The sequence below is a fragment of the Palaemon carinicauda genome, unplaced genomic scaffold (assembly GCF_036898095.1).
Source record: "Palaemon carinicauda isolate YSFRI2023 unplaced genomic scaffold, ASM3689809v2 scaffold457, whole genome shotgun sequence".
NCBI classification, from domain to species: domain Eukaryota; kingdom Metazoa; phylum Arthropoda; class Malacostraca; order Decapoda; family Palaemonidae; genus Palaemon; species Palaemon carinicauda.
The window spans coordinates 127501-140024 of NW_027171714.1; the positions used below are offsets into that span (position 1 = coordinate 127501).

Below are 12524 nucleotides of genomic sequence, written 5' to 3' on the forward strand. Positions count from 1 at the left end.
CATGACATCTCTCTACAAAACTCTCCACGTCCATCTTCATTCTGGGCCAGTAGAAACCTTCTAGGAGGTGCCTGTATGTCTTCGTGACGTCTAGATGACTCTCAGCAGAGGTGGCTAATTTCATGATTGAAGATCGTAGGCTGCCATATACAACCAGTTGATGACAGTCGTGCCACGAGTCTTTGTCAGTCAGTGTGGGAGACCTGTAATGATGCATGAGGATATTATTCTCTAGATAAAATAAGAGTAACTTATAGCTCTTATCTGAGGGATATTCTATCTTATTGAAGCAATCCTTAAGGCTATCATCTGATCTCTGAAGATTGACAAAATCATCATGATGGATACCGACCAAGTCTGCTAAGCTCGGCGAGGAGTTTGAGGTGTCATCATCAGTGGGAGCTCCAATTGCAGCTTTAGTAGCAGCAGAACGAGTGGTGGGTTGACAAGGTAAAACTTCCTGTTATCCTAGCCGAATATCAGCTTTTTCACAAGGCAAATCTATATCCAGTAAGGCTACTTCGGTTCTTCCAGTAGAGCAAGGGCAATCTATATACATATTAACCACATGTAACACTAATTTACTGGATAAATCAGTGATGGTAACATATTTATCAGTAGGCTGGGTCAGAGGTTTCAATTTACCACTCACTATAGTTTGTGACGATCCTGTGAACCTTAACAACTTTACAGGGTAATTATTGACAGTACCAGAGCAAAGGAAATTTGAGAAGTCATTTGTGACTTGAGAACATTGGAGAGCAATACTTCTTTAGCTTTTGCTCTGAGTAGTCTCTGGTCTGTTTCCTGTTGTTTGCTAAGAAGGCTGCATAACCTTAGAAAATTGACATCGGGGGTTAGGACAGTCGTTTATTGCATGTCCCTTTTGTTTACAGAAAGAACAATAAATATTACTCTTGCCTGATCTATAGAGTTATGTTTCTTAACCTTATGGATGAGGTGATATTCATCAGCAAGAAGAGCCGCTTTCTTCCCCTCCTTCTCCTGCCGTTCTTTGATGTACATAGAAATGTTGGGAGGAATTCTCCTCAAAAACTCCTCTAGTACCATTAAGTTTTGTAATTGATCAAAGGTAGTTATGTTTTCAGCCTCTAGCCATTTCTTATACTGTTTTAATTTGACATGATACAATGCAAAATAAGTTTTGGTGGTTCCTTTTATGGAGTTCCTGAACATTTGTCTATACCCTTCAGCTGTAATGGTATAGGCATCAAGGACAGCTTTCTTCAGGACATAGAAATTTCGTTCCTCTAACATTTGCGAAACTATATGAGCAGCCTTGCCTTTGAGTGCACTCCGAATGAGTAGAACATATTGCTCTTCTGTCATGTGCAAGGTTATGGCTGTGTCCTCAAAAATATCAAAGAACACATCTGGTTCTTCTTCATCAAACAGGGGTAGTAGTCAAAAAGCTGAGTGAAGGAAAAACATTCGCCAAGCTCTCTCTCTCTCTCTCTCTCTCTCTCTCTCTCTCTCTCTCTCTCTCTCTCTCTCTCTCTCTCTCTCTTTGCCTTTCTCGTTCAACCTGATACTGGCTAGCTGTCTCTCCATATTTATCTTTTCTTCTCTTTCCGGTCGTTCCAAGGCTATCATCCTTTCTTTCTGCTCATATTCAGCTTGACGAGCTGCCTTTTTCTCTCTCCCCAATTCAAGCTGCAACTTGAGCTTTACCAATTTTGGATCCTCTATAGTCTTAGCTACGCCTCTCCCTAATGTAAGGGGCCGAAGGGAAGCAGTTTTTTTCTGATAAAACGGAAGCTTTGGCTACCAGGAAATCCAAAACTCTACCCAGCAGTTCTGCTTTCACCATGGAGGGCAATACAGGAATCATTGCTTGCTCAGCAATCTTTCACAGGTCGTTTTTCTTGGTATCTTTCAACAATAAGAGGGTCCTCAAAAAACTTCTCCATGTTGAAAGACATGATGGATCACAAAAAGCACTTTCGGTCTACTACGGGCACTTTCAGAGTCACTGTCACCGATTCACTGTATCACTATCGCTAAACACTGAATCACCAATGGCTGAACTGCAGAAGTATTAAATCTCTATCCCTTTATGGTAGATTCCCTGAATCACTAACACTAGGTCAATGAATCACCGAGTCACTAACACTTACTGTCACGAGTATGAATATATTACCATTTCAAAGAAATACATACTAACTGTCAATAAAGATTTCACCGAACTGCCACTGAATGTTACCCTAACGAAAGCACAGAAACAAGACACATCACTAAGTTTTTCGAAACTATCACTAACTACGCATGATGCACTAGTTAACGTCACTTTTCACAAAAACTCACTTAAGTATACAAAAATAATTAATATTCACTGGAAGTTGCACAACGTCACTTTCACTAAACTATCACTTTACTATGCAAAATGCACTAAGGAACGTACACTGAGGTTGTACAATCACAAAACTCACTTAACAAAGCACTAGGAAAACGCATTCCTGGGTTTTTCGTATTCTGTAAAAGAACGACAGTAATCCCACAGGAAAATTAATCCCTGAATGATGAGATGGGATGGTTACCCTAAGTTGTCCAATATGTGTGGGGTGATTAAAGAACGCAATAGCGATAGTCGGCAATGTCAAATCAACAGAATGGCGACTAAGTACCGATTCCTTGCTCTACACTTCCTCCAAACAATCGGCAAGAGGGGATGAGTACCCTATGAAGGAAATTAATCCAGAAGCATTCTAATACATCTGGGGTGACTAAGAAACGCAAAAAAAAAGAAACGATAGTCGGCAACGTCAAGGCAACAGAATGGCGACTAAGTACCGATTCCTTGTGCTGCACTTCCTCCAAACTATCAGTAATACTTGCGATGACATATACAATACGGCACCTAGATCGCAGAAGGGAGAGCTCAACAACGGTGGAGGTATTGCTATTGACTGTACACTAACTGAAATTCACAAAATTCGATCACTACACTAACGAGCTTAAATCACTACATATCACTTCAGATCCCTTCATATCACTTCAGATCACTTCAGATCCCGGCCAGGCCCCCAATGTAGCGAATTTCCGTTTTTTCTTGATCTTGACCTCTTTCTTTTTTCAGTTGTCACTTATGATCGAGAAATTATTATATGCCTCCAAAGGTTACCGTTGGATAGATACAACCATAAGTACAATCAAAAGTATATTACTCCCTTCTCACTATAAAGAATGGCAAAATATCAAAATACTTTATATTAGGAAACAAGTATTCAACACCAAAGGTTATGGAGCTCTCCCTTTACCGAAGCATGGAAAGCTGTTAAGTCACTTTTTGCAAGGATCAAATATAAAAATAACAAGTAATTTTACAATAATTCACTAGCAGTGCTAGGAAAACAAGGACTAAAATTGAAGTTGGGAGACAAAACCCAACAACAGATGGCGGTGGTGGAGGCTTAATATAAAGTTGACAATTACAAAGATATCAGGACATGACATTATATATATATATATATATATATATATATATATATATATATATATATATATATATATATATTTATATATATATATATATATATATATATATATATATATATATATATATATATATATATATATATATATAAAGAGAGAGAGAGAGAGAGAGAGAGAGAGAGAGAGAGAGAGAGAGAGAGAGAGAGAGAGAGAGAGAGCTTGAATTTATATATAGCATGAGTGTGCATATTTTATATTCCGGAGTAATAGATAGCAAATTACCTCTGTATACTAAGAAACCTATGAAAAGTAGAATTACATCCACTGCTATATTTAAAAATAAACTCCAGATAGATAGATAGAGAGAGAGAGAGAGAGAGAGAGAGAGAGAGAGAGAGAGAGAGAGAGAGAGAGAGAGAGAGAGACGTTATGTACTCGGAAATTACTGGCAACTCTTGAATTTAAAACTTGGAAAAAAAATTCTAAATTTTCGTTGTGATAGCTCAGTATGCATAAGTAACCTTACCTATAAGTTTTGAGAATTCATTAAATGTCTCTAAAGGCATTACTGATCACTGTTTCAAGATATTTTATTCCTTAATGCGACGGAAATCCTATTACAATCTGGAAAAATTATTCTCTTGGCAAAGTTATTTTTTTTTTTTTAATGAATATCTCCAAGCTGATTTCTTATAAGAAATATAGTTTAAATTTTGAAGATTTTTTTGTAGACGTTAATCGGATTTCATGGCGATATCTTCGACATAGAGTTTTCAGTATTAAACAAATATAACTTGGAGAGTTCTTTTCTCTGTATCAAAAGGACACTTTACATTAAATAAATGTTAGTTTTTCAGAGAATGTTTCAAATGTCTCTGAATCACATCATTGGTTATTGTTGATTACTAATCATTTATGATGCTTATATTCTCACTATTTCCTATTGATTTAGTTACTTTTATAAAAAATTAGCAACATCATGAACAACCACATCAATAATAATAATAATAATAATAATAATAATAATAATAATAATAATAATAATAATAATAATAATAATAATAATATTATTATTATCAATAATAAATGATACAAAGCTTTTTCAATGAAAATGTCACCAAGAGCATTGTAAATAAAAAAAATGAAAAAAATTGAATTTATACTTTGCCTGAAATATAGTACTAAATAGCAACTTAGTGCAGATTTTGTAACACATTTCAGTTTCCAAATAATATGAATTACTTCCATAAAACCAAAAAAATAGCCATTAGTTATTGAATTTATCAACTGGAAGTTTTTGAATGTTAGGGAAAAAAGAAATAATTGTTTTTTTTATCTCCTCTCATAAAATTGGTTTTGAGTGTCATTCACCTCCCGCGTCCCTTTACTTACAGTAATTTTTGCCAAAAAAAAAAAAAAAAAAAAAAAAAAAAAAAAAAAAAAAAAAAAAAAATGTGAACATGAATCTATATTAGCTTTGAAGAATAAGACTTTTCTTTATTATTTATAAAGGTTTTTTCCAATTATTTGTAATAATCTTTAATTTGCAGATGGGCTTTGGTATCTCTCCAGTATTTTTTATTATTGTTTATATTATATTTAAATAGAAAACATATGGAGATCTTAACAAATTATACATATTAGTAAATATCATTTTACTTGTGTTCTAGCTCATGAGCACAATTCCTTTAAAGACTAGTGAAATCCCGATACCTATTCATAGTTAAAAAGATTTATATAAAACTTCCCTTTTTCAGAGTACCTTCCACATCATCCTGGGTCCATAGAGGTATCTACAAGGTGTTGGCCATTTTCCAGCTACTTTTTTGTTCACACAAACAAACACACACACACACACACACACATATATATATATATATATATATATATATATATATATATATATATATATATATAAATATATATATATATATATATATATATATATATATATATATTTATATATATATTTATATATATATAATATATATATATATATATATATATATACATATATATATATATATATATATATATATATATATATAAATATATATATATATATATATATATATATATATGTATATATATATATATATATATATATATATATATATATATATATATATTTATATATATATATATATATATATATATATATGTATGTATATATATATATATATATATATATATATATATGTATGTATATATATATATATATATATATATATATATATAAATATAAAAATATATATATATATATATATATATATATATACATATATATATATATATATATATATATATATATACATATATATATATATATATATATATATATATATATTAGCAGTCCTCTTAATCTTAATCATAGAGGTTTTAGATCGAATAAGTTCAAAAGTTCCATCTCCATCTATATCAATTTTTTTTTAGAACTGGGACTCGTTCGTTGGCCCTAGATTGTTCCACCTTTAGTCTATCTACATCAATCGGGATTCTTAGAGCGCAGAATTGGACACCCCTACTCGAGATGTGATCTTACTAATGTGTGTACTTGCAGGACAAACATTTTTCTGTATTTAAATTACCTCTTAATTTATTCTATTTGTTTATTTGTTATATTTTCTACTGTTATGCTCTTTTTATTTTTTGTGAACTTTAATTCCTTGCTAATAATGATATCAAAATGTTCCTCGTGGCACTCAGTCTATGTTTCATTTTCCAGCACTGAATAACCTTTGTATAGGTTACTATAACCTATGTGCTTAACTGTACATTTCCGACTGTTGGAAGGCATTTGCCATTTTCTGAACTCTTCTACTAAGTTGATTATATTCTCTCCTGTGCTCATACATATTCTAAGTTCGCCGCGTTACGCCTAGTGTAGTATCGTTGGCGAAATTGGCAAGTCTACTATTTAATCCTAAATCTATATTGTTAATATATATCTGAATTATTAATATACCAATGACTAATACATGAGGTTATCCACTTATAACAGCTACCCACTTTAAGGTTTTTTCCATTGATTACAACTCTTTGTATTTGGTTTGTCGGGTATTCTTCGATCTATTCAGCTGGCTCATTAATGATACTTAGTGTCCTAATATTAACAATACTTTTTTGGGGAAGTCCTTTGTCAAAAGCTTATTGAAATTCTAGATTAGGGTGGTGAAACTACTAGTCCGCAAGCCAAATGAGTCCTGTAGGTTGATTGTTTCTTGCCCACGATCACTTTTATCACAAATTTCTGTTTTTCATGGAAAACACTGTGTTTGTCTGTATGAGAAACAGTATATTTTATGGGTGTAAATGCTGCTTCATTTAATCTCTGCCGCTTCTTTGCAGTTTAATATAATATTACCATCTAAAGATAGCCAGGAAATTTTAAAGTTTCATTCTCAGATCAAATAGTTATGAGAAGAGTAATTAATGTTAATGACCATGCATCCTTATAAATGATTGATGAAAGGAAGCACTGCATATACTTTTAAATCCAGTCAGTAACTCTTATTCACCATACTGTAAATGAGGATTCCGTGGTACATTGGAATATTATCATTTAATCATAAGCATTGTTGACCTGTCGGATCCTCTGCTCCTTCGGCGGTGTTTGAAAGACTATAACAAAAATACAATTGAAATCTTATATTTGAAGCTTTGGATGAAACATCATAAAAGCAAGTTCCTTAACATACAAAGAGTAAAGTTTGTGCTCCATTAAAAAAAATGGAGCCCAAATATGTCTACGATAAGGCCATCTGGCCAGCCGTGTTGTTTTGCACAAGCGACTGCATCAATGAATCTCTGTCATCAACAGAAGAGGAAAAACTGTGAAAGATTATGAGCAAGAATACAGTACAGCCAAATACATTGAAAACGAACATCGAATACCATCCTACTAGTTTTTGATTTGCTACATTGTGTCCAGTGGTGCCTGATGAGACCCTTGCAAACGAGCGATCAATAACATCAAGCTGATTCGAAGGAAGGACATGGTACCATGATAAATCAGTTAAAATCGGAAAAAAAGTCATGGATAATAAATCGTGTGTTTAAAACCCTAACTTTAAGTACTTTCAGCCTTTGGATATACTTCAAGCAATGACTGCCATAAGTTATCATTAATAGTGCAAAGAAAAATTAGAATTTTTCCTTTAAAGCTCATTTTTAAGTTATATATATATATATATATATATATATATATATATATATATATATATATATATATGTATATATATATATATATATGTATATATATATATATATATATATATATATATATATATATATATATATATATATATATATATATATATATATATATATATGTGTGTGTGTGTGTGTGTGTGTGTGTGTATGTGTGTGTGTTAACATCTGTCTATGTATAATGGTTAAATTAAAAATTCATTATGTAATGATCTCGAATACGAAAACATAATTCTTTTTTATTTAGATTATCCCTTAAATATAATGTATTAAAATATATATAACCCATAGCCTAGAAAAGAGTAGGGCTCTAAAAAATTGCAGATTTCAAATCATTTAAAATTTTCCTGGCTAGTTGAGTAGTAACGTGTTCGGCTATCATTCGCATGGAAGCATATCAACCTCAACTCGGAACCTTAAGTTTAAGCTGTTTACTGGGAGGGACACCACTGAGCTGTGGCAGGATGCACACAAAGCAACCCCCAAACCCTTGAAAAAAAAAAAAAAAAAAAAAAAAAAAAAAAAAAAAAAAAAAAAAAAAAAAAACTTTACAACTATAATTCCTAAAACTTCAATACTAAACATGAAATCATCCACAACCAAAATTATAACACTTAAAACAAATATTTAACTTAATAAATATACGAAGAAAAACGTACCACTCAAATAAAAAAACTTAACAAACTTAAAACTACCCGCACACCAAAACCAATATTTGTTTATGTGTGGACCTCTCTGTCCACACAAGGGCCAACAGTCCTTCCAAGCCAATACCACAACTCTCTGGCAGACACAACATTCGGTGGCAGACAAATAATTTCGTGACAATCTGCTACACCTGCCTCACTTGATTGGTAGTCTATATCATCACTATCATCATCATCATCATCATAATATTATAGGACTAGAGCAATGAAATCAGGCTCATTAACGCAATCGAATGCTAGCTGCTATGTACCGTCGGCTGCTATGTACCGCCGGCTGCTATGTACCGTCTCCTACGTACCACTTGTTCGGCTTATATGTACCATTGTTGGGCTGCTATATACTGGCCATCATGTTCCACTACTTTGGCTTTTATGCACCAAACAAGGCTGCTATGTATCAGATACCAAGTTAGGAAATAAGAACACACAAGGAGAAAAAACACACAACCATAAACATATTGAAATTGTATACAATAATTAAAATTTGTCAAGCAATAGAATTCAACATGCTACATTGTTGATAGATTCTTATTCATCTACATGATCCATCGGTTCAGCACAGTGGTTTAGAAAGTCTGATGTCGATATGAATTTTTTCTCATATTTCATCCAGAGGTCATCAAGGTCAATTTGCTTTTTGACAGCATGCTTCCTTTGGTATCTGAGCATTTTCTTTTGTTTAACTAGTTTTACAATGATGGGAATTCTACTGGCTTCATCATGGAGAATACTAATTAAGAAGTACATGTTAATTGAATTGGTTTTTGCTACTCTGTTAATTGCATGGTGCCACCTTTCTACATCGTTGTTAGTCCGAACAGGGCGTTTGTAACAGGTCCAAGAATGAGGATGATGCATCTCATTCCTGATCCATATTTTATTATAGTAAGTAATGAGATCTTTTAATCGTTGATTAGGAAGTGGCTGGCTAGTGATATGGCGAAAAGCTGGTTCTATATGTGATGGAGGTAAGTTTGGCAGCACTATTAACTGCTGAATGGATTGTCTTACAGCGAGTTGATTAATATAGGCATTTTGTAGACCTAGTGTTTTTACTCTTCGGTACACTGCTTGGGACCAGTGACACCAGCAGCCATGAATAGAAGCCTCGAGAAGGCACACTCGCACTGCCGACCATAGTGTTTTCTCAAAATCCACAACAACCTCACTAACTGATGTTGGTGTTAACTCAGTGATTTTTCTTAGGACAGCTACATAGTCCTTTTTCTTTCTTCTTGACATTAGGACAAAGCACAATGGAACCTGTTTCAAAATTTCATCTTTCTTTATAAAACTGTGGATACTTAAAAGTTGAACAAAAGGGGTACGAACAAGTTTAAAAGTGCCGTCCACGTACCAACTTTTACACTTGGACATTTGTTGTAACTGAATAGACGTTGCAAAAATAAGATGCCGTTTCCCATTTTCAAATAGATTAGCTTGAAGAAAGTCCTGGGAACATGATCTCTATTTAATTCAAAACTGGTATCTTCAGGGTGTTTTGGACGTTGTCCTTCTCTGGCGCGATTGGTGCATCTGACTAGTGTGTTTATATTTGGTAAGGGAGCAACTGAATTTTCACAGCTTGAGAGTGCTTTCTTTACTATTTCCCCGGATGATGCAAATGGGCATTCCAAAGCTGCCTTTTTAACGAAAGTTCGTGTTGATGCTTTAAGTTCAGCACCAGTATCCCCAGTATGTGTGTGTTGGTGGTGTCCACTTTTGAAGTTCATTGTTCCTACTTGCTGTGAAATTGTTGCATAGCACTTTTTACCACGGTAGCTGTATATCCATGTTACTGATACAGACGAGTCTCGTTTCCTGGTGTACGTAAAACCCAATGAATCAGCGAGGAGAAAGCAGCCTTTTCTTGTTCCACCACACAATTTTGTAGGTCACAGGAGTGTCTGCAAGGATAGTTGTCGGTAACGTTCATCAACTAATGAGGTTTTTGCAACTGGCGTGATGTTATCAATAGGAAGTATGATATTGAAGTCATTGGGTAGGTTGTTGATTGCTGCAGGCTGCTGTTCAACTGGGAAGGCATCAGAAGGATCATCGGCATCAGCACCTGAAATCACGTGAATGTAAAATGGTGTATTCCATGTGCTATTTTTCGCAGAATATGTTGACGCATTCATATATAAGTGAGGACTCCCCCCCCCCCCCCACACACACAAACACCCAAGCCTGCTATATGGTCTTATCAACGGGCTTAGGAAAACAAAAAGATAATTATGAAAAAGATAATAGGAAAACAAAAATATAATTATAATTGTACCTGAAACTTCCATCCAGTCAGGACAGTCTGGGCAACACCACATGAAAACTTGACCAGCTTTCAATCGTCTGTTTATATTCCGGTACTCACATTGTGATATTTCTGTGCCACAAAAGCGGTGGCGCTACTTGTTGCATCCGTCACAGATAAGGGCTTCCTGTCTAGGGTGAACACACAATCCACATTCTGAGCAAAGGGAAACCGCTGATGCCATGGTGGTATAAAAAGGATGACTGAGAGTGCACGTCCACTAGAGTTAGGAAGTAAATGCTAAGCAGATCCACTAGTCTCGAAGGAGCCATTGTGGGGCTTCGAACCTTGTGCTTCTGTCCACTATCTAGCATAGAGTTCTGTAACTGTTCACCTCCATCCATCAACAAGCTAGCTGAGCCACTGCTCAGCTAGCTTGTTTTTTTTTATGTTGTTAGGTAGTTAGGTAGGTTCAGAGTTCCTCCACCGTTCTGGAAATAAATTTGTAATGGTTTATATTAACTTTGTAAAGTTTAATATTACAATTTACATAAGGGTACTTATGTGTTAATACTATTTGAGGTACATAGCAGCCATGCATGGTACATAGAAGCCAGATACATAGCAGCCATGCATGGTACATAGCAGCCAGGGACGGTACATAGAAGCCGGTGGTACATAACAGCCAACGGTGCATAGGCGCCTGTTCCCACGCAATCCAGTTCATCAACAGTCAGTCAATCCAAAAGAGCAGTCTAAATATAATCAATTCCAGGCCAGGTCAGCAACTACACATCAACATTCAAAAATAAGTTTTCCAAAGGAGAAATTACGGATCAAAAAAATAACCAAATACTTCCCCGCTGGTCGAAAAAAATAGTAATGATAATCCAGCATTCACACACACAACCGCCTCTAGCAGCAGTCAAATCAAAAATCCATTCACCCAAGGCATTCACCACTGTCGTAAACTAGTTAAAAACATAAACAAACAATCTCATTTATATCAACAGTCTTCCTCACAACAAACAATCAATACACTAACTACCTTTCGCTCGCTGACACAATCTCTCTCTCTCTCTCTCTCTCTCGCTCTCTCTCTCTCTCTCTCTCTCTCTCTCTCTCTCTCTCTCTCTCTCTCTCTCTCTCTCTCTCTCTCTCTGGATTTGGCAATCAAAGAAATAAATTAAAATTAATCGTCCACAGAGCTTGGGCCCCATAGTGGGGTGTTTGGATTGGTGAGTATCTATTGTAATGAAACTGAAACTGCAATAACACTCCTGTAATCTATAGCATAGAAAGCCATGATATATATATATATATATACATATACAAATACACACACATAATATATATATATATATATATATATATATATATATATATATATATATATATATATATATATATATATATATATATATATATATATATATAAATATATATGGTATACACATAAATTGCTTTGTGACTCACGGAAAGCAAAACAATAACATAAACTGTGATGAGCAAGAAGTGAAAATCATGAATAACGTTATAATTACTTCAATATAAATACAAAGCCAACCCAGTTAATAATGCCAATCAATTGAAAATAACATAATTAAAAAAAAATAATATTGCCATTAAAATGAACAGCTGCGTCAATAAACATTTTAGCATCCCTGACTAAATCAATCTGTTGGTTTAATTTTATTGGATTATAATGAAAATATAGTTAATTGCTGTTGTACGTTTTTATATAAATTCTAAAAAGCTATTGTTTATGAATCTCATTATTATGGAGTGTGAATACCAGATATATGGAATTTTCCATGTAAAATGTCAACCATAGTAAGAACTGCAGATAATAATAATCATTTGGATATATCTATATACTATCTTTTTATTTCTTCCTCTTGTAT

At 33.9% G+C, this 12524-nt stretch overlaps 1 pseudogene; it reads right to left on the reverse strand.

The window, feature by feature from the left end:
• Nucleotides 1–8897: 8897 nt before the first annotated feature.
• Nucleotides 8898–10864, reverse strand: LOC137636939 (uncharacterized; annotated as a pseudogene).
• Between the last annotated feature and the right edge of the window lie 1660 nt (nt 10865–12524).